This window comes from Antechinus flavipes, chromosome 2 (assembly GCF_016432865.1).
Source record: "Antechinus flavipes isolate AdamAnt ecotype Samford, QLD, Australia chromosome 2, AdamAnt_v2, whole genome shotgun sequence".
Classification (NCBI taxonomy): domain Eukaryota; kingdom Metazoa; phylum Chordata; class Mammalia; order Dasyuromorphia; family Dasyuridae; genus Antechinus; species Antechinus flavipes.
This window is the reverse complement of record NC_067399.1, coordinates 71,906,174-71,928,961: the sequence shown is the minus strand read 5'-3', so window position 1 is coordinate 71,928,961 and position 22,788 is coordinate 71,906,174.

Sequence of the window (22,788 nt, the reverse complement as noted above, 5' to 3'; positions counted from 1 at the left end):
GAAGCTAGAGGTTTTGAGGTTTTTTTTTTTTTTTTTTTTTTTTTAGAACTTCAGAAGAAGTATCTTTCAAGTTTAAAGAGTTGAGGGATTCTCATGTGCTATGTTGTGGAATTAGGAGATGCGATGTCATGAACTTGAACAACAAATAGGCCATATTGGCTAAAAAATAGAGTGGGTGAAGAAGAATTACATGTAAAACCTGGGAAAGGTTGCTTGAATAAGGCCTCTATATTTTCTTCTAAAAGTAAAAGCCAATCAGCAAAATTTCTTGAGAAAATGAGTGCCTGAGTCAAACCAATAACTTAAGATTATCTCAATTTTACAGTTATATAGAGGAAATATTAGAGATGAGAAGGAATATATACTTAGAGGTCAAATAAAAGAGTACTACACAATCCCATAACATTTAGATAATACAGCGGATAACGTTCCAGGCTTGGAGTCAAGAAGATTCCTTTTCCTTGTTTCAACTTTGGCCTCAGACATTTACTAGTTGTGTGACCATGGTCAATCACTTAATTTTGTTTGCTTCAATTTCCTCATCTATAAAATGAACTGATAAAGAAGATATCAAATCACTCCAGTAGTTTTGTCAAGATTATTATGAAATCTATTTACCTGCTTTTCTTGCAACCAATATCTAATATTATAATATTAATGATAATGACACTGCTGCTGGTGATGTTTATAGCATTTACATAGAATTAGTAGTTATGCAGCTAGTATTCATATAGCATTCTAAAGTTTCCAAAGTGCTTTCCATGTGTATATTCACTGGACACAGCAGTCAAACAAATATTTCTTAATTTTTCATTTTTTATTTTTAACTTTAGTTTTTTTTTTTTTTTTTTTTTTTTTTTTTGTGAAGCAATTATACTTAAGTGACTTGCTTAGGTTCACACAGTAGAAAATGTTAAGTTTCTGAATTTGGCAAATGGATGGATTTCAACTCTGGTCCTTCTAATTCCAAGGCCAGTATTCTATCCAGTGTGCCATCTAGCTGTCCCTCAAATTGACATTCCTATTTTAAAGCTTTTTTATTTTCAAAACATATTTACAGATAATTTTTCAACATTAACCCTTGCATAGCCTTGTACAAAATGCAAGCAAACAACACCAATGAGTGAGAATGTTATGCTGTGATCCACATTCAGTTCCTACAGTTCTCTTTCTGGGTGTAGATGGCTCTCTTCATCACAAGATCATTGGAACTGGTCTCAGTCATCTCAGTGTTGGAAAGAGTCACATTCATCAGACTAGATCATCATATAATATTGATGTTGTCATGTATAGTGATCTACTGGTCCTGCTCATTTCACTCAGCATCAGTTCATGTAAGTCTCTCCAGGCCTCTCTGAAATCATCCTGCTGATCATTTCTTACAGAACAGTAATATTCCATAACATTTATATACTATAACTTACTTAGCCATTCTCCAACTGATGGGCATCCACTCAATTTCCACTTTCTTACTTCTACAAAAAGTGCTGCCACAGATATCAAATTGGTATTTCTAAAGCAAAATTCTCACAATACCAATCCCTGCTCAAGGAGCTTCAGTGGCTTCCAATTATTTTGGACAGGATCCAATTCTTAATTTATATTATTTTCTTATCTCTTGATTCAGGTCATACATTATTCTACCTTAAACACTCTCATTTCTATAGTTAGACTGGATTCCTTGACATTTTCCATGCAATCCATGCCATGTTCTGCCTATATTCCTTTATATAAACCTAGAATTTTTTCCAAACTTCTTTGAATCTCTTCATTTTGCTTCCTTTTATGTCTCAAGTGTAGCCTCTTCAAGAAGTCTCCTGATATCCCTAAATTTAATGCCATCTTCCTATCCTTCTCTATATGTTTTGCATACTGTGTTTATATATCTAAATATACTCATTTCCCACAGTAGAATGTAAACTTCTTTAAGATAAGCACACTTTGTTTTTTTGTTTTGTTTTGCTTCATACTCCCAGGGACATGGGACATTGTAGAATCTCAAAAATAGTTATTGATGACTATCTTGCTGTTGAATCAGGAACCCATGTTTAAAAAAATCTTAAAAGGGGGAATATTTATTGGGTAATGCACATTATATTGTGGAACACGTTAAATTTTTCCATTGCAAAAATGGTTATGATTAGATAATAAGGTCCTAGATTTGTATTAGGTTTTCATTTTTGTTGCAATAGCAAAAACTTGAGTGAAAATATTATCTGTATTCTGAAAGGTACTTCAAAATTCATAAGGGGAATAGGTATAGGGAAATATTTAATGATAATATATAATTATACTCTTTTGTTGTTGTTCAGTTATTTCTATTTGTCTAATTCATCTTTTACTTTGTATGTGAGTATGTGTTGTTGTTCAGTTATTTCTATTTGTCTAATTCATCTTTTACTTTGTGTGTGTGTGTGTGTGTGTGTGTGTGTGTGTGTGTGTGTGTGTAAAGATACTACAGTGGCTTACATTTCCTTCTTCAGCTCATTTTACAAGAGAGCCAAATAGGGCTAAATGACTTGAGCAGATGTACATAGCAAGTAATTGTATGAGGCCAGGTTTGAACTGAGGAAGATGAGTCTTTCTGACCTAAGACTAGGCACCCTATTTACTATCCCACCTAGTAGCCCGTACAGCACTGTTAAGGATAATATAATTCTATCAGACTTGAGTTGACTGAAGAAATAACAACCTCTACTTTCTATTTGGAATAAGGCAGTACCATCTATATTTTAGAGGATTAGTACTAAAAATGGTGTTTTTACATACACAGGTTCCCATAAATCTCATTATGAAACTTTCTCCCCAGAGGTTGTATATTGTATAATAAAATCACCCATTTTCTGTTTGGACTTAATATTGATTTCTGAAAATATTCATAGAGGGTAATGTGTGTCAAACAGAATGTGCCCTCAGTAAAGTGAACTAATGACTGGGAAAACCATTGCACGATACCTGAGGAGGGTTATTAGCAGTGCTGGAAGCTGAGTATGATGAAAAATTAAATGACTGTCGCTTACAGGTGCAATTTATTATAGAAATTAAAATAAATTTGAAAAGTGACTGGGATGTCATCTATCAGCTCTGAAAGGATTTGTTTTCGATGATTTATTTTGCAGTTGAGAAGTGCCAAGATGCCTTTCCAGGAAAAAATCCAGTGGGTTCCATCTCTAATTGCTTGTGACCTCATTTGTTCTCAGGAGCCAGGATTTCAGCTGCCCTAGGATAAGTTGTGGGGGTAGTGTAAGGAATTAGGAGTGGAATAGGAGAAGAAAACATATCTCCACAGTGAATAACCTAGTCTATAGCAAGTGATTATGGGGGTACCTAGATATTTCTATGGAAGACTAAAAACCAATAACACTATAAGTAATAAGCATTTTGAAAAATTAAAATATAATTTGCTTTAATTAGTGGATAGAAGTGTTAGAAGAGGAAGATGAGGAAAAAGGGAAAGGGTTGGGGGATATGGATACTGATGGCATGATAGACACTAAGGAAGGTGAGTTATTTGAAAAAGGCAAAATATACACAATTCCAGGACATGAGTGCTATGATCTTTAGGCATTGCAAGAGAATAAAGATTGAATTTCAGATGCTAGACATTTTTGTGAACAAGTACTGAGATTATGTCAGACTTTCAATAATCTTTCCAATTCTTCCGTGTAGGACAATTGAGTTATTGCACCCATCAGAGTCCTAGGGAGAAGGGGAAGATGGCTAGTTGTTTTACAACTGTAACAACACTCCCCATCTTGGACTATGCTTAATTGCCATTCTTAGCAACCATCTGGAGTCTTTGGATGAACTTACTCCTTATTATATATGTTTCATCAATGATGAATTTGTGTTGTGTAATACGAGAATACCTTATTTGACTACAGAGATGGAAGAAAAAACAAAAATATTTGCAGTGGGAGATGACAAGTTCCATTATTATTTGCTAAGCTAGGCCTCATTGAATATTGTAATGGGCCAGAATTCTGGAGAAAAGTGTTAACTCAGTGAAGTTGATAAGACAATGGTTATCTAGTTTAGCATGATGATTAATAGTTCTCTACTTCAGTATGACTGATTTAATGCTACAACAAATAATGGTTCCCTAGTGGTGTAATGATTGGCTTATACTCAATATGATGAATTGATTTAACTGTAATAGAGTACAAAAATTGGGGATAAACTCAGTCACAGAGAAGAAGACTTAGCCAGCCTCATGGTGGCTCTCCTGCCTCCATCAGTTCTCCACTAAGACCAAGGACTCAGCTGGTACCAAGATCATCCAGAGAGCCAGTCTGGACACTATATTTTAATCCACCCTGATGTGGGGGCTCTACAAGTCAATGGTACATTTTGTCACCTCAACTTGGGGACTCTAGGAAGCAGGACATTACATTGAGATATGCATTCTGCTTACTGCCTGATTGGCTGAGACTGCTGACAAAGACTGAGAGACTGGAGGAGACAATAAAGACCTTGGACTTTATCCCTGATTATTCTCATGGTGATTATTCTGCTTAAACCCAGGCTAGTCCTAAAAAAAAGAAAGCTAACCAGAACACTACAGAATATATCCAAAAAAAAAAAAAAAATCACTTCTTTATCTTTTGTCTTAGAATCATTAAGGGATCTGTTTAACCTGTGTCTAGTAAACTAATTAAATATGGAGCAATTGATTCCATCATGTAGGAAAATGTCTCATTCAGGTGTTTTTGATTGGTTTCCCAAATATGATGTCATAATGAAAGAGGCGTTCAAACATAAGGTTTGTGGGTAGGATAGCAGTTTCCTAAGGAAGAATTCAGGAAAATGGAAATCCCAGAGAAAGGGCATAGCAGAAATCCCAGTAACATAATTATTATCCTGACACTAAAAACTATCATTATTAAACTCCTTTCTACCTTCCACAACTTCCCATTACAACCTGATATAAGTTCTATAATATATACAATCAGGTCAAATCACATTCTTTTAATACATATGTACTTTCAACTATTTCCAGTGCTTTGTTCACATTTTAAAATTGTCTATAATGCTATAACTCCTTATGTATCCAAATTCTAATTATCCTTTTAGGATTAAAAAATCAATCCTCATAGATTTCCTTGACTATCCTGGTTAAAAGATACATTGTTGTTAGCTATTATAATATTTGATAGCAACCAAGATTATTTTAAATATAAATATTGATATCAGATTTAGAAACCATCTATCCTTCTCATATCTATCTATGCAAAACCAGAAGAACAATAAACACAATAAAAATAAAAGGAATTTTCCTGAATAAAAGTAAGTAGTTATGTATTCCATTGTGTCATCTTTCTATCAGTACTTGTAATAAGTACTGGAGATTCAAAGGAAAGCAAAAAACAGTCCTTATCATCACAGTCTAATAGGCATGCAAATACCTATGTATAAACAAGTTATATATAGAATAAACAGGAATTAATCAATAGAGAGAAAATTGTAGAATTAAGAGATGTTGCAAAAAAAAAAATCCTTAGAGAATATGGGAATTTAAATGGAACTTAAAGAATGCCAGCAAAGACAGGACATGGAGATGAAGAGATTATTCTGAGCATGGGGAACAGCCAGTGAAAGTGTCATGAGTTAGGACATGGAATATTTTGTTTGAGCAACTTCAAGGAGGCCAGTGCTAATAGTACCTGGCATTGTGTAAGGTGTAAAAGAATTGGAAATGTAATGATGATGTATATAGGTTATAAAAGGATTTCAATACCAAACATATCTTTTTTTATATTTGATATTAAGAAATAAGTGAAATGTATTAAATTGAGTAGGGAAATTTGCTATATAATTCATTATTTCTACCTGTTTCTTCAAACCCATCACTTCATCAGTGAAGTACAGTTAATCCAGAAATTAAAACTTAATAATTGTGTCCACTCCTATTGAACTCATTGCATGTTGATTTTTTTCAATGATCATTTACCAAACTTATTTATTAATGTCTTTATAATTCACATAATACAAACTTTTGGTAGTTCCTTGGAGTTTTTCTGTACACATCATCTTACCTCTAAAATTTTAGTTAATAAGAAAGAAGGGATTTTGTCTGCTTTTTAGCAAATGTCTTTAGTTTGTGTCCTTATGCCTCATGATAAATTTATTCAATAATATTAAATAACTAGAAGAATGAGTAGATAATTGCTACAGGAGTATTTTTGACATCTACCAGGGAATGATCAAATTGGGATTCTGGCAGTAGCCTTACCTCTCTAGTAGTAGTATTGGTATAAGAGGAATAGAAATTGAGGTAACGCATAGGATAGTTTACCTCTCAGACCTGTGGAAGAGGGAGGAATTTATGACCAAAGAAGAACTAGAGATCACTATTGACCACAAAATAGAAATTTTTGATTATATCAAATTGAAAAGTTTTTGTACAAACAAAACAGATGCAGACAAGATTAGAAGGGAAACAATAAACTGGGAAAACATTTTTACAATCAAAGGTTCTGATAAAGGCCTCATTTCCAAAATATATAGAGAATTGACTCTAATTTATAAGAAATCAAACCATTCTACCATTGATAAATGGTCAAAGGATATGAACAGACAATTCTCAGATGAAGAAATTGAAACTATTTATAGACATATGAAAATATGCTCCAAATCATTATTAATCAGAGAAATGTAAATTAAGACAACTCTGAGATACCACTACACACCTGTCAGATTGGCTAGAGTGACAGGGGAAGATAATGTGGAATGTTGGAAGGGATGTGGGAAAACAGGGACACTGAGACATTCTTGGTGGAATTGTAAACACATCCAGCCATTCTGGAGAGCAATTTGGAACTATGACCAAAAAGTTATCAAACTGTGCATACCCTTTGATCCAGAAGTGTTTCTACTGGGCTTATACCCCAAAGAGATATTAAAGAAGGGAAAGGGACCTGTATGTGCCAAAATGTTTGTGGCAGCCCTATTTGTAGTGGCTAGAAGCTGGAAAATGAATGGATGCCCATCAATTGGAGAATGGTTGAGTAAATTGTGGTATATGAATGTTATGGAATATTATTGTTCTGTAAGGAATGACCAGTAGCATGAATACAGAGAGGAGTGGAGAGACTTATATGAACTGATGCTAAGTGAAATGAGCAGAACCAGGAGATCATTATATACCTCAACAATGATATTGTTTGAGGATGTATTCTGATGGAAGTGGATCTCTTCTTTAAAGAAAGCTAATTCAGTTTCAACTGAACAAAGATGAGCAGAAGCAGCTACACCCAAAGAAAGAACACTGGGAGATGAATATAAACTGCTTGCATTTTTGTTTTTCTTCCCGGATTATTTATACTTTCTGAATTCAATTCTCCCTGTGCAATAAGAAAACTGTTCGGTTCTGCACACGTATATTGTATCCAGGATATACTGTAACCTATTCAACATGTAAAGGATTGCTTGCCATCTGGGGGAGGGGGTGGAGGGAGGGAGGGGAAAAATCGGAACAGAAGTGAATGCAAGGGATAATGTTGTAAAAAATTACCCTGGCATGAGTTCTATCAATAAAAAGTTATTTAAAAAAAGAAAGTAATTAAGGTAACAAATAGAAATTCTTTGAGCTATATAATTCAAGAGGAATATCTATAAATAAAGTTTTGGGGGCTCTTGCAGAACTGTTTTTAGTTCTGCATCATTACACATGTAGGAATAAAAGGCAGAGGTGGCAGGTAAGGTGGGAGGGCATAGGTATATGTGTGTGTATGCATGGACAGATATGTATACATATAAGAATATGAGTCCCTTGGACAGCAAGAGGACCAAATAAGTCAATACTTAAAGAAATTAATTTAGATTCTTCATCAAAAAGCCAAATACTGAAGCTGAATCTTGACTATTTCCATAAAATAATGAAAATATGAGACTCACTGAAAAATATTTTCAAAATGGAAAAATTGAAGGGAAAAGGAAAAAAGGCAAAAAAAATCTATTCAGATGTGATTAATACATAAAATTATGGAAACGATAAACATAAACTTGGATAGATCTTAAGAGATAATAAAGAATAGAAGGGCCTGTAGTATAATAGTTTATGGGGTCACAAAGAATTGGACATGACTGAACAATTTAATGGCAACAACAATGAATGTATATGTTGTTCTCATATACATATAATACAATATGTTCAATTACTGTATTCATTGGTTTCTGGATCTTTTCTTCAAAATGTGAATGTTCCAAAAAGCATTTCATATGTTTAATATTGTTCTGTATCTATTACAATTAAACAAACAAGAAATGTAAATTTTTACCTATCCAGGATATCAATGATTATCTCTCAGGGATTATAGCTTCTTTAAAATGTTGACAATATCAATCTCTTAAAATCAACAGAAAGTCCACCAATTTTTCTATTGAATTCCATTCAATTTTAGTAGTAGCCAATTAGAGCCCAATTAAATGCAGTTTCTTTTCTCTTAATTTAATTAATCCTGCTCTCTATCAATAGCTTTCATTAATTTCAATTACTTTCAATAAACTTTCAATTAAATCCTTTTATCACTAATTCTTTTCCATAAATTTTAATCAGCTTCCACTGAATGCATTTGATGGTCCTACATGATGGTATACATGATGTCATAGAGTCTTTTCTCACTCAAGGGAACAGATATTTGGACTAATTTATGCTATTTACATCAATGTGGCACATTCAGGGCAATAGAGAAGAGCAAGAGTCAATATTCTCAGGAGAAAGCCACTGCTAAGCTTGCAGTACCTAAAATAAATAGAAAGCAACAAGATTTTTTAACAGTTTTTGTACAACTCTGCCATACCATAAATGTTGTTATGAAATATATAGAAACAATAAATATAAAAAGCCACCCCATTTGAAGATGAACACACTTTTCTAATTAGCAAATCAATTCTGAAATATTTTAATATATTTTCACCATTCTTTCTCCTATTTTCCACTTGATTAAAATTGGTTCAATTAAACTCTACAGAAAAAGACATAAAAATACAAGAACTATTTTTTATAAGACAAAACCAAACAAAAATGAAAATCAAATGAGTAGATTGGTGCTGATCCTATCTGGGATTTGAAACTCAATATATATGCTATGTGGAAAACATCTAACTTATTTCTGAGAAATTGATAAAATAATAATCAGAACTTGGAAAGAGATATATAGATCAGAAATGACCACTCACTAAATATTACTTTGTTTAGGCTTTGGGGAAGGCATTAGTGGGGAGAAGAAAAAGAAGAAAGAGGAGGTGAATTGGAGGAGGAGGAGGAAGAAGAGAAGAATTATAGAACCAATGTAAATATTAAAGATCATTTATTCATACCTGAGAATTGATCTTCTATAAAAATGGCTTCCAAACTTTTTGATGATCCCCCCAAAAAAAATTGACTCCATGATTTTCATAATGGATCAGTAATTGTTTATATTATACAACTTATAAATATGAATTTTTAAATGTCTACAAAAACTAAAAAGGAAATTGATTCCAGAATTGATAAGGAGACTCTAATATTTCTTGGATGAAGAGAAACATGATGAGAACTATTAAATTTAGAAAACCCATTTTTGTAGCTTTATGTAGGATGGATAGCAATGAATAGAATGCTTTTGGAATACTTTAGATAACCTTATGGTGGATTCAACTGAAGTTGCAGATATGCATATAAAAAAGAAGAGGATGTTATATAATAGACTGCAGAATTTGAATTAACAAGATTTACAAATTGATTGGATATCTATGTGCAGGAAAATTAGAAGTCAAAAATCGTACCAAGATTGTAAAATCCTGGGTGATTAAAAGCATGTTTGTGTTCTTCAAAGAAAGAAGGGTATTTAAAAGTGGAATAACTTTGAGAAAGAAGATAATTATTTTGGTTCTAAATATTTTGGATTTGAGATACTGAAACACAAAGTTATTAATGAGCTATTAGTGATGTAAAATCTGGGAACATATTAAGATTGGTTACAAAAATCAATGATCATAGATTAGAATGGAATGAAAAGCATTCCTTAAGGATTTAGACTCTATGTATAGAGTATTGAATAACTATGAAGACAAATATAATAAACAAGCAAAAAAGTTGCTGCCCACAGAGAGCTTGCATTTATTTATTTTTAATGTAAATAACTTTTTATTGACAGAACCCATGCCAGGGTAATTTTTTACAATGTTATCCCTTGCACTCACTTCTGTTCCAATTTTTCCCCTCCTTCCCTCCACCCCTTCCCCAAGATGGCAAGCAGTCCTATACATGTGAAATTTGTCACAATATATCCTAGATACTATATATATGTGTGTGTGTGTGTGTGTGTGTGTGTGTGTGTGTGTGTGTGTGCAGAACTGAACAATTCTCTTGGATTCAGAAGATAGAAATAACCCAGGAAGAAAAACAAAAATGCAAACAGTTTACATTCATTTCCCAGTGTTATTTATTTGGGTGTAGCTGCTTTTGTCCATCATTGACCAATTGAAACTGAGTTAAATCTCTTTGTCAAAGAAATCCACTTCCATCAGAATACATCTTCATACAGTATTGTTGTTGAAGTATATAATGATCTTCTAATTCTGCTCATTTCACTTAGCACTGGTTCATGTAAGTCTCTCCAAGCCTCTCTGTATTCATCCTGCTGGTCATTTCTTACAGAACAATAATATTCCATAACATTCATATACCACAATTTACCCAATCATTCTCCAATTGATGGGCATCCATTCATTTTCCAGTTTCTAGCCACTACAAACAAGGCTGCCACAAACATTTTGGCACATACAGGTACCTTCCCCTTCTTTAGTATCTCTTTGGGATATAAGCCCAGTAAGTAGCACTGCTGGATCAAAGGTTATGCACAGTTTGATAACTTTTTGGGCATAATTCCAGATTGCTCTCCAGAATGGTTGGATTTGTTCACAACTCCACCAACAATGTATCAGTATCCCAGTTTTCCCGCATCCCCTCCAACATTCATCATTATTTTTTCCTGTCATCTTAGCCAATCTGACAGGTATGTAGTGACATCTCAGAGTTGCCTGATCAGTAGTGATTTGGAACACTCTTTCATGTGAATGGAAATAGTTTTGATTTCGTCAACTGAAAATTGTCTGTTCATATCCTTTGACCATTTATCAATTGGAGAATGGCTTGAATTCTTATAAATTAGAGTCAATTCTCTATATATTTTGGAAATGAGGCCTTTATCAGAACCTTTAATGTGTTTCCTAGTTTGTTGCTTTCCTTATAATCTTGTTTGCATTAGTTTTGTTTGTACAAACGCCTTTTAATTTGATGTAATCAAAATTTTCTATTTTGTGATCAATAATGGTCTAGTTCATCTTTGTTCATAAATTTCTTCCTCTTCCATAAGTCTGAGAGGTAAACTATTCTATGTTCCTCTAACTTATTTATAATCTCGTTCTTTATGCCTAAATCATGGACCCATTTTGATCTTATCTTGGTATACGGTGTTAGGTGTGGGTCCATGCCTAATTTCTGGCATACTAATTTCCAATTATCCCAGCAGTTTTTGTCATATAATGAATTCTTATCCCAAAAGTTAAGATCTTTGGGTTTGTCAAACACTAGGTTGCTATAGTTGACTATTTTGTCTTGTGAACCTAACCTATTCCACTGATCAACTAATCTATTTCTTAGCCAATACAACATGGTTTTGCTGACTGCTGCTTTATAATATAGTTTTAGATCAGGTACAGCTAGACCACTTTCATTTGATTTTTTTTTTCATTAATTCCCTTGAGATTCTCAATCTTTTGTTCTTCCATATGAATTTTGTTGTTATTTTTTCTAGATCATTAAAATATTTTCTTACAAGTCTGATTGGTATAGCACTAAATAAATAGATTAATTTAGGGAGTATTGTCATCTTTATTATATTCATTCGGCCTATCCAAGAGCACTTAATATTTTTCCAATTATTTAAGTCTGACTTTATTTGTGTGGAAACTTTTTTGTAATTTTGCTCATATAATTCCTGACTTTCCTTTGGTAGATAGATTCCCAAATATTTTATACTGTCGACAGTTATTTTGAATGGAATTTCTCTTTGTATCTCTTGCTGTTGGACTTTGTTGGTGATGTATAAAAATGCTGAGGATTTATGAGGATTTATTTTGTATCCTGCAACTTTGTTAAGTTATGAATTATTTCTAATAGCTTTTTAATAGAATCTCTGGGGTTGAGAGCTTGCATTTAAATAGGAGTGGACAAAATGCATAAGGGAATGCTGGCCAGAAAGTAGCATCTGGTAATATTGATTTCATGATTTTTCTACAGCATCAAATGTAGTTAATGGAAGATATAAAGATGTCAAAAGAGTGATATGATAAGTGTGAGTTTTTTTGTTTAATAAGACTGATGCACACCAATAAAAATCCCAAGGTCTCAGGATGGAGCTTGGAGTATTAGAGATGACAAAAATTAAGCCCCTAGGATCTGATGAAAGCAAATAATTAAACCCACAAGATCTGATAAAGTCACCAAGTGAGAAAATCTGCAGAGAGAGCAAAGCCTTAAGGAAATGGAGTGGGATATAAATGATACTCCAGAAAATGAGACTCAAAACTTTTTCAATTTTTCAGGAAAAAAAGACAAATTGTTTAGAGGCAGAGTATCTAGCAGATGGGGATAATCAATAGTATTGAATGATGCAGAGGTTAAGAAGAATGAAAACTGAGAAAAGACCATTAGATTTGACAATTAAGATATAGTTGTTATCTTTAAAGATACCAAGTTTGGTTGATATGATTAACATGGATAAGGAGACATGAGTAATGAGGGGTTTAAGGACCTGGGAGAATTGAAGAATGATGTTGTTCTCCATAAATACAGGAAACTTCAGAAGAAGGATGGATTATTTGGAGGGATAAATGCTATGGAGGAATATTTATGTCTATTCTAGTCAAAATTTTCTATCGAAAATGAAAAGGACATTATATATATAGAAGAGAAAGAAAGAATAATGGCTTATTCATTAGCTTTTGTAGAATATAAGTCCAATTGCTGTGGGCCAATAGTAAAAGCAGCAGCAAGAACAACAATAATGGGAAAATAATGAAACAATAGAGATTTTGTGTAAGTGTAGTACTGATAAATTTCCCTTTATAATTGTTATGAGAACCTGGGGATGAGTAGGTAATAATTCTTCTATGTATCCGCCTCTTCATTTACCTCACAAGTTACAGCACTGAAAGAGTAAAACAAGGTAAAATAAAGACAGCATTAAAGAGAGTGGTTTCTCTGTGTTAGAAATAAGTGAATTATTGCTGGGGTAGGAGAGAGGATGGATTTAAATTTGTTTTTCACTAAGGTCAAATTACAGTCCCCTTCCAGAGTTACTCACATCTCCCACCACCAAATCTTCACTTATAAATGTTTAATTATAGCTAACTCAGTAAACTTCAGTATTTCTTAATTTCATCCAAAATCAAATAAAGCCCTTTAAACTAGCCTTCCAACCTTTCTAGTTTGCTCACACTTAATATTTCACCATATACTCTATGATCCATGACTTCTTTGCTGTTCTGTACTTATTTTCAATGATTGACTCATTAGATTTTGAAGTTCTAGAGGACAGGGATTGTGTTTTAAACTTCTCTGTATCCTCAGTTCTTAATATAGTGCATGGGATCTAATAGAAACTTACTGTTTCTTGACTAATCAGCTCAGTTAACCCATTCCTGTTGATGATTGGTATAATTTTGGGGAATTTATTTTGTTTTGTTTTGTTGGGTTTTTTTGTTGTTGTTGTTGTTTTCTATCTATATAGAGCTCAAATCTGCCTCTCAAATTTTCCTTCCCATTGATCTTAATTGGTTCCTCTGGAATTAACAAAAAGAAGCAAGATTCGTTTCCCCTCCATATAAAATTTTTTCAAGTATTTAAAGATAGCTAGTCATATTGAGTTACTCTCAAAACATCACTTCTCCAGGCTAAATATTCCTAAATCCTTCAACTAATACTCATATGGAATTAAACTCCATTTGTCTCACTATTTTTTCACTGTCATTTAAATATATTCCATTTTTTTCCATTTTTCTTATCATTTATTTCTCAAAACTGAATGCAAAATTCTGGATGTGATTTTGCAAAAACAGTACTGTTTTTTTCTTCCTTGTTCTGGTCACTACTAATGTTTTTAAAAGTCAATAAAGGTCCTACTGAACAAAATTGGGTACCATGTTACACTATTGAATAGCACTGAATTCTTAGTTTCAAAAAAAAAATTCTAAGATCTTATTCTTATGAAGATTGATGTTAAATTCTTAATATCTAACATTTACATAGAAATCTATATTCTTTTTTCATTTGATTCTAAAAAACATTGTACAAAATAAATCCCCATAAATCCTCAGCATTTTTATACATCACCAACATAACCCAACAGCAAGAGATACAAAGAGAAATTCCATTCAGAATAACTGTTGATACCATAAAATATTTGGGAATCTATCTACCGAAGGAAAGGCAGGAATTATATGAGCAAAATTATAAAAAAGTCTCCACACAAATAAAGTCAGACTTAAATAATTGGAAAAATATTAAGTGCTCCTGGATCGGCCGAGCGAACATAATAAAGATGACAATACTCCCTAAACTAATCTATTTATTTAGTGCTATACCAATCAAACTTCCAAGAAAATATTTTAATGATCTAGAAAAAATAACAACAAAATTCATATGGAACAATAAAAAGTCGAGAATCTCAAGGGAATTAATGAAAAAAAAAATCAAATGAAGGTGGCCTAGCTGTACCTGATTTAAAATTATATTATAAAGCAGCAGTCACCAAAACCATTTGGTATTGGCTAAGAAATAGATTAGTGGATCAGTAGAAAAGGTTAGGTTCACAAGACAGAATAGTTAACTATAGCAATCTAGTGTTTGACAAACACAAAGACCCTAACTTCTGGGATAAGAATTCATTATTTGATAAAAACTGCTGGGATAATTGGAAATTAGTATGGCAGAAATTAGGCATGGACCCACACTTAACACCATATACCAAGATAAGATCAAAATGGGTCCATGACCTAGGCATAAAGAACGAGATTATAAATAAATTAGAGGACCACAGGATAGTTTATCTCTCAGACTTGTGGAGGAGAAAGAAATTTGTGACCAAAGATGAACTAGAGACCATTACTGATCACAAAATAGAAAATTTTGATTACTTCAAATTAAAAAGCCTTTGCACAAACAAAACTAATGCAAACAAGATTAGAAGGGAAGCAACAAAATGGGAAAACATCTTCACAGTTAAAGGTTCTGATAAAGGCCTCATTTCCAAAATATATAGAGAACTGACTCTAATTAATAAGAATTCAAGCCATTCTCCAATTGATAAATGGTCAAAGGATATGAACGGACAATTTTCAGAGGATGAAATTGAAACTATTACCACTCATATGAAAGAGTGTTCCAAATCATTATTGATCAGAGAAATGCAAATTAAGACAACTCTGAGATACCACTACACACCTGTCATATTGGCTAAGATGATAGGAAAAAATAATGATGAATGTTGGAGGGGATGCGGGAAAACTGGGACATTAATGCATTGTTGGTGGAGTTGTGAACGAATCCAACCATTCTGGAGAGCAATCTGGAATTATGCCCAAAAAATTATCAAAATGTGCATATCCTTTGATCCAGCAGTGTTTCTATTGGGCTTATACCCCAAAGAGATACTAAAAAAAAGGAAAGGGACCTGTATGTGCCAAAATGTTTGCAGCAGCCCTATTTGTAGTGGTTAGAAACTGGAAAATGAATGGATGCCCATCAATTGGAGAATGGCTGGGTAAATTGTGGTATATGAATGTTATGGAATATTATTGTTCTGTAAGAAATGACCAGCAAGATGAATACAGAGAGGACTGGCAAGACTTACATGAACTGATGCTAAGTGAAATGAGCAGAACTAGGAGATCATTATATACTTCAACAACGATATTGTATGAGGACATATTTTGATGGAAGTGGATTTCTTTGACAAAGAGACCTGAGTTTCAATTGATAAATGACAGACAGAAGCAGCTGCACCCAAAGAAAGAACACTGGGAAACGAATGTGAACTATCTGCATTTTTGTTTTTCTTCCCGGGTTATTTATACCTTCTGAATCCAATTCTCCCTGTGCAACAAGAGAACTGTTCGGTTCTGCAAACATATATTGTATCTAGGATATACTGCAACATATCCAACATATATAGGACTGCTTGCCATCTAGGGGAGGAGGTGGAGGGAAAGAGGAGAAAAATCGGAACAGAAATGAGTGCAAGGGATAATTTTGTAAAAAAAAAAAAAAAATTACCCTGGCATGGATTCTGTCAATATAAAGTAATCATTAAATAAATAAATAAATAAATAAATAAATAAAAAACAAGCATTTAAAAAAAATAAAAAATAAAAAACATCGTGAGGTACATAAGGAAATTATTTTTATCTTCATTTTTAACAGGAGAAATATAATGAACTTAATTATCTACAACTGGACAGCTCACAGTAGAACTTGAAAACAGCTCTTTTAACTTATGATTTGGTCCTAGAGAATGTTTTCTTGAGGGAAAAGGTATGTTGATTAGAGGAAAAAAAAGAAAAAGAAAAGGAAGGAAAGAAGGAAGAGTGCCAATAGCTGAGACAGTAGATAGAGCTTCAGGTCTTATGTCAGGAAGATTCATTTCCCTAAATTTAAATCAGACTTCATTCAATTACTAGCTGTGTGACACTGGGCAAGTCACTTAATCCCATTTGTCCCAATTTCATCATCTCTAACATGAGGTGGGGAAGGAAATGATAAAACACTTCACTATCTTCACAAGAGAACTACAAATGGACCCATGAAAAGTTAGACACAATAAAAAAATAATTGAACAACAAAGGAATGAAAGGGATAACAAATCAAATCCCAAAGCCTATTGGCATGGGACTTTCTCCTTATTAGTAGAGATCAATGTCTTGCAACTGTGAAGGATAAGTCATAGCTGGTAAGTATGAGAGAAAGGAGATATTTTAAGTTTCTTCATACCATCTTCAGACACTCTTCAGAACTCTGAGTTCAAGAGTCATTAGAGTTTCATCCACTTTCGCAGAAATTTTTGGCTTCTAGTTTATTTTTTTTAATTTAATTTTATTTAATAATAACTTTGAATTGACAGAATCCATGCCAGGATAATTTTTACACAGAATTATCCCTTGCAATCACTTATGTTTCGTTTTTTTCCCCTCCCTCGCTCCCCCCCCCAAAGATGGCAAGCAGTCCTATATATGTTAAATATGTTGCAGTATATCCTAGATGCAATACATATTTGCAGAACCGAACAGTTCTCCCGCTGCACAGGGAGAATTGGATTCAGAAGGTAAAAATAACTCAGGAAGAAAATCAAAAATGAAATAGTTCACATTCATTTCCCAGTGTTCCTTCTTTGGGTGGAGCTGTTTCTGTCCATCATTTATCCAATGAAACTCAGTTAAGTCTCTTTGTCAGAGAAATCCACTTCCATCAGAATACATCCTCATACAATATCGTTGTCGAAGTGTATAATGATCTCCTGGTTCTGCTCATCTCACTTAGCATCAGTCCATGTAGGTCTCTCCAAGCCTCTCTGTATTCATCCTGCTGGTCATTCCTTACAGAGCAATAATATTCCATAACATTCATATACCACAATTTACCCAGCCATTCTCCAATTGATGGGCATCCATTCATTTTCCAGTTTCTAGCCACTACAAACAGGGCTGCTACAAACATTTTGGCACATACAGGTCCCTTTCCCTTTTTTAGTATCTCTTTGGGGTATAAGCCCAATAGAAACACTGCTGGATCAAAGGGTATGCACAGTTTGATAACTTTTTGGGCATAATTCCAGATCGCTCTCCAGAATGGCTGGATTCGTTCACAACTCCACCAACAATGCATCAGTGTCCCCGTTTTCCCGCATCCCCTCCAACATTCATCATTATTTTTTCCTGTCATCTTAGCCAATCTGACAGGTGTGTAGTGATATCTCAGAGTTGTCTTAATTTGCATTTCTCTGATCAATAGTGATTTGGAACACTCTTTCATGTGAGTGGTAATAGTTTCAATTTCTTCATCTGAAAATTGTCTGTTCATATCCTTTGACCATTTATCAATTGGAGAATGGCTTGATTTTTTATAAATTTGAGTCAATCCTCTATATATTTTGGAAATGAGGCCTTTATCAGAACCTTTAATTGTAAAGATATTTTCCCAGTTTGTTGCTTCCCTACTAATCTTGTTTGCATTCATTCTGTTTGTACAAAGGATTTTTAATTTGATATAATCAAAATTTTCTATTTTGTGATCGGTAATGGTCTCTAGTTCATCTTTGGTCACAAATTTCTTTCTCCTCCACAAGTCTGAGAGATAAACTATCCTATGTTCCTCTAATTTATTTATAATCTCGTTCTTTATGCCTAGGTCATGGACCCATTTTGATCTTATCTTGGTATGTGGTGTTAAGTGTGGGTCCTTGCCTAATTTCTGCCATACTAATTTCCAATTATCCCAGCAGTTTTTATCAAATAATGAAATCTTATACCAAAATTTAGAATCTTTGGGTTTGTCAAACACTAGATTGCTATAGTTGACTATTCTGTCTTGTGAACCTAACCTTTTCCACTGATCAACTAATCTATTTCTAAGCCAATACCAAATGGTTTTGGTGACTGCTGCTTTATAATATAATTTTAGATCAGGTACAGCTAGGCCCCCTTCATTTGATTTTTTTTTCATTAATTCCCTTGAGATTCCTGACTTTTTATTGTTTCATATGAATTTTGTTGTTATTTTTTCTAAATCATTGAAATATTTTCTTGGAAGTCTGATTGGTATAGCACTAAATAAATAGATTAGTTTAGGGAGTATTGTCATGTTTATTATATTCACTTGGCCTATCCAAGAGCACTTAATATTTTTCCAATTATTTAAGTCTGACTTTATTTGTGTGAAAACTTTTTTGTAATTTTGCTCATATAATTCCTGACTTTCCTTTGGTAGGTAGATTCCCAAATATTTTATGCTATCAACAGTTATTTTGAATGGAATTTCTCTTTGTATCTCTTGCTCTTGGATTTTGTTGGTGGTGTATAAGAATGCTGAGGATTTATGGGGATTTATTTTGTATCCTGCTACTTTGCTAAAATTATGAATTATTTCTAATAGCTTTTTAGTAGAATCTCTGGGGTTTTCTACGTATACCATCATGTTATCTGCAAAGAGTGATAGGTTGGTTTCCTCATTGCCTACTCTAATTCCTTTAATCTCTTTCTCGACTCTTATTGCAGAGGCTAGTGTTTCTAATACAATATTGAATAATAATGGTGATAGTGGGCAGCCTTGTTTCACTCCAGATCTTACTGGGAAAGGTTCTAGTTTTTCCCCATTGCATATGATGCTTACTGAAGGTTTAAAATATATGCCCCTAACTATTTTAAGGAAAAGTCCTTTTATTCCTATGCTCTCAAGTGTTTTTATTAGGAATGGTTGTTGGATTTTATCAAATGCTTTTTCTGCATCTATTGAGATGATCATATGGTTTTTGTTTGGTTGGTTGTTGATATAGTCAATTATGTTAATAGTTTTCCTAATATTGAACCAGCCCTGCATTCCTGGTATAAATCCTACTTGGTCATAGTGTATTATCCTGGGGATGATTTTCTGTAATCTTTTTGCTAATATTTTATTTAAGATTTTAGCATCAATATTCATTAGGGAGATTGGTCTATAATTTTCTTTCTCTGTTTTCAGCCTACCTGGTTTAGGTATCAGTACCATATCTGTGTCATAAAAGGAATTTGGTAGGACTCCTTCAATCCCTACTTCTTCAAATAGTTTATTTAGCATTGGAGTTAATTGATCTTTAAATGTTTGATAGAATTCAGATGTAAATCCATCTGGTCCTGGGGTTTTTTTCTTAAGGAGTTGATTAATAGTTTGTTCTATTTCTTTTTCTGAGATAGGAGTGTTTAGGATATTTACTTCTTCCTCTGTTAGTTTAGGCAAGTTATATTTTTGGAGGTATTCTTCTATTTCATTTAAGTTGTCGAATTTATTGGCGTAAAGTTGGGCAAAGTAACTCCTAATTATTGCTCTAATTTCCTCTTCGTTAGTGGTGAGTTCTCCCTTTTCATTTTTAAGACTAACAATTTGATTTTCCTCTTTCCTTTTTTTAATCAGATTTACTAAGGGTTTGTCTATTTTGTTGGTTTTTTCATAGAACCAACTCTTAGTTTTATTAATTAATTCAATAGTTTTTTTACTTTCAATTTTATTGATCTCTCCTTTTATTTTTTGAATTTCAAGTTTAGTGTTTGATTGGGGGTTTTTAATTTGTTCCTTTTCTAGCATTTTTAGTTGCAAGCCCAATTCATTGACCTTCTCTTTCTCTATTTTATACAAATAGGCCTCTAGAGATATGAGATTTCCCCTTATTACCGCTTTGGCTGCATCCCATACATTTTGGTATGATGTCTCATTATTATCGTTTTCTTGGATGAAGTTATTAATTATGTCTATAATTTGCTGTTTCACCCAATCATTCTTTAGCATGAGATTATTTAGTTTCCAATTATTTTTTGGTCTACTTTCCTGTGGCTTTTTATTGAATGTAATTTTCAATGCATCATGGTCTGAAAAGGATGCATTCACTATTTCTGCCTTACTGCATTTGAGTTTGAGGTTTTTATGTCCTAATATATGGTCAATTGTTGTATAAGTTCCATGAACTGCTGAAAAGAAGGTGTACTCCTTTCTGTCCCCATTACATTTTCTCCAGAGATCTATCATATCTAATTTTTCTAGTATTCTATTTATCTCTTTGACTTCTTTCTTATTTATTTTGTGGTTTGATTTATCTAATTCTGAGAGTGCAAGGTTGAGATCCCCCACTATTATAGTTTTACTGTCTATTTCTTCTTGCAGCTCTCTTAAGTTCTCTTTTAAGAATTTAGATGCTACACTACTTGGTGCATATATGTTTAATATAGATACTTCTTCATTATTCATTCTACCCTTTAGCAAGATATAGTGCCCTTCCTTATCTCTTTTGATTAGATCAATTTTTGCTTTAGCTTGATCTGAGATCAGGATGGCTACCCCTGCTTTTTTGGCTTCACCTGAAGCATAGTAGGTTTTGCTCCAACCTTTTACCTTTAACCTGCATGTATCACCCCACTTCAGGTGTGTTTCCTGTAAACAACATATTGTAGGATTCTGGCTTTCAATCCATTCTGCTAACCGCTTCCTCTTTATAGAGGAGTTTACCCCGTTCACATTTATGGTTAAAATGACCAATTCTGTATTACTTGCCATCTTGTTAACCCCGGTTTATGCTTTTCTCCCTTCTTACTCCCTTACCCCCCTTCCCAGTATTAAGCTTGTGAGCACCACTTGCTTCTCACAGCCCTCCCTTTTTTAGTATCCCTCCCCCCGCCTTAGAGTCCCCCCCCCAACTTGCCCCTTTCCCTCCCAGTTACCGTATTCCCTTCCACTTAGCTTATTCCTTCCTTTTTCACTTTTCGCTTCTCACTTTTCAATGAGGTGGGAGAAGTTTCACCATAGATTGAATATGTCTAAAATTCTTCTCTTAATGCCAATTCTGAAAGCAGTAAAATACTCACTATATTCATCCCTCTCCATTCTTTCTCTCAGATATACTAGGTTTTCTTTGCCTCTTCATGAAATGTAGTACCCCCACTTTCCCTTTTTTCTGGTACAATGTCCTTTCCACATCTAGTTTCTAGAACAAGGTATACATGTATTCTTTATACATCTTTATAGCCGAAATATAGTTCCCAAGATTAATCTTTACCTTTTTAGGTTTCTCTTGAGTTCTGTGCTTGTAGATCAAATTTTTTGTTAAGTTCTGGCTTTTTCATCAGAAATAGATGAAATTCGCTTATTTCGTTGAATGTCCATCTTCTTCCCTGGAAAAAGATGTTCAGTCTCGCTGGGTAAGTTATTTTTGGTTGCATACCAAGTTCCTTAGCCTTTCAGAATATCATATTCCAGGCCCTTCGATCCTTTAATGTGGATGCTGCCAGATCCTGGGTGATCCTTATTGTGGCTCCTTGATACTTGAATTGGGTTTTTCTAGCCGCTTGCAGTATTTTTTCCTTTGCCTGAGGGTTCTGGCATTTGGCCACTATATTCCTTGGTGTTTTGATTTTAGGATCCCTTTCAGTAGGGGATCGATGAATTCTTTCAATGTCTATTTTACCTTCTGTTTCTATGACTTCTGGGCAGTTCTCTTTGATAATTTCCTGGAAAATAGTGTCCAGGCTCTTTTTTTCATCATACTTTTCTGGAAGTCCGATGATTCTCAGGTTGTCTCTCCTGGATCTGTTTTCCAGGTCTGTTGTCTTCCCCAGAAGGTATTTCACATTCTTTTCCATTGTTTGATTTTTTTGGATTTGCTTGACTGATTCTTCTTGTCTCCTCGAGTCATTCAATTCCAATTGTTCGACCCTGATTTATAGTGAGGTATTTTCTTCACTCACTTTTTAAAGATCTTTTTCTAATTGTCCAATTGAGTTCTTTTGTTCTGTGGAATTTTTTTCCATTTCGCCAATTTTGTTTTCCAGTTCACCAATCCTATTTTTCAAGGATTTGGTTTCTTTATCCACTCTCTCTTTAACTGACTTCTCCAGGCTCTTTTGCCAAGCCTCCCTCTCCTTTTGCCAAGCCTCCCTCTCCTTTTCCCATTTTTCTTCTAGCTCCCTTGTGAGAGCCTTTTTAATTTCCTCCATGAGATTCATCTG